Raw genomic sequence first — 1,479 nt, 5'->3', positions numbered from 1 at the left:
GGGCGGGGGGGACGGAGAGAGGGGCCCTGAACTCTGCTCCAGCAGTGTACGGCTCTTTGGAAATGTGGAAAATTGCAGTGGCTTAAGTGTTTTTATTTAATTTTATTTTTAGTAGTACTATAAAGAAGTATAATGGCAGTACGTCTGTGCCAATCATTAGAACCAACCCTGCCATGCTGCTGTCTCTTGAGCTCCAGCCTTGACAAAGACTGATTGTGCCACCCGTGCTCGGAGAGACACGGCAACAATGCTCGCACTATGGTTTCTACTCTTCATTAAGCATCTGATTTGGCTTTCTGAAGCTCCTGAGCTGTACATTCAAATGCTGCTAGTTGTAGTCTGCTGCCACAGAGGTCCATTTCCCCAATGTGGTAGTAAGAGAGACACCTCTGACAGCAGCCTTGGGGAAACAGGAAGGGCTTGAATCTTTATTTTCCGTCTTGGCAAGGCGTTCTGTGGGGCAGGCAGCCTGGCTGGCTCTCTTTTGCCTTAACATAAATTGAATAAAAGTTTGCTGTAAGGATCAGTCTTCCTCTTCCTCCCAACCACAGCGCCTTCCTCCTGACCTCTGCAGCTTAATGTGACCTTCGCTGAGACTCCTGCAATAAAAACCTCCTGGCTGCTGACTTTCCAAGTGACCGGGGAAGGGGGTCAGCTCTGAGGTGCAGTGTCTCAGGCTCCCATGGAACAGACTGATGTTACCGGCTTATATTGGGGTTTTTGGTGCCTGTGTGAGCTCAGCAACGTGACAGTGGACCAGAGAAACTTGATGTCTGTCAAAGGTGGAGGCGGGCTCAGAAAGTGATGATGGCTGGTACGGTGTCTGGTGAGGAGGGATTGTGCTTTGGGATTTTTCAGGGGGCTGGTGTTGAGGGATGAGTTGTCAGCTATACTCATGTGAAGGAAGGGTTGGCCTTTAACTGGATTAGTATAATCAGGGCAACAATTTTGAGAGCAGCTGAGGGTCAGCCAGGTCACTGTGAAGCCAGCTGCCCCATGCCCTTTGGCTCCAGCTGAGATTTTTTCCTTGCAGTATGATGTGCGGTGTCATGGTTTTTTGCTTTGTGACTTCCTCGGAGAAGGGCTCTGAAAAATTCAGGTAAGCTGGATGGCTCGAGGGCAATGAGGAGGTGGAGAGCGATGGGACATAGGTGCAGGCTTTTCTTTCTAGGTCACTGGTTCATGTCCAGCTCTTCTGAGTAATAGGAGGTCTGTTTTTCCAGCATGCATGAATTCAGCAGCTGAGGCTGTGGTACTCATTTAACTTCTGGTTAAAGCTGGGTGAAAGTTCTATTATGCATTCAGTTGTTCTGGGTCTGCAGCACTTGGCAGAGGAGATGAGCAGGATTAGCATATTTCATGCTCTTAGCTCCAAAACGCAACTGAGCAAGCAGGTCTGCCTCCTCCCATCCCTTAAATCCTTAGCACTTGTCCTCTGCGAGCTGCCGTGGAGGTTGTACCGAGGCAAAAAGATGGCTC

This window comes from Pygoscelis adeliae, unplaced genomic scaffold, assembly GCF_000699105.1.
Source record: "Pygoscelis adeliae isolate BGI_AS28 unplaced genomic scaffold, ASM69910v1 Scaffold161, whole genome shotgun sequence".
Classification (NCBI taxonomy): Eukaryota; Metazoa; Chordata; class Aves; order Sphenisciformes; family Spheniscidae; genus Pygoscelis; species Pygoscelis adeliae.
The sequence above is the reverse complement of the archived record's forward strand: the minus strand, read 5'-3'. Positions refer to the sequence as shown.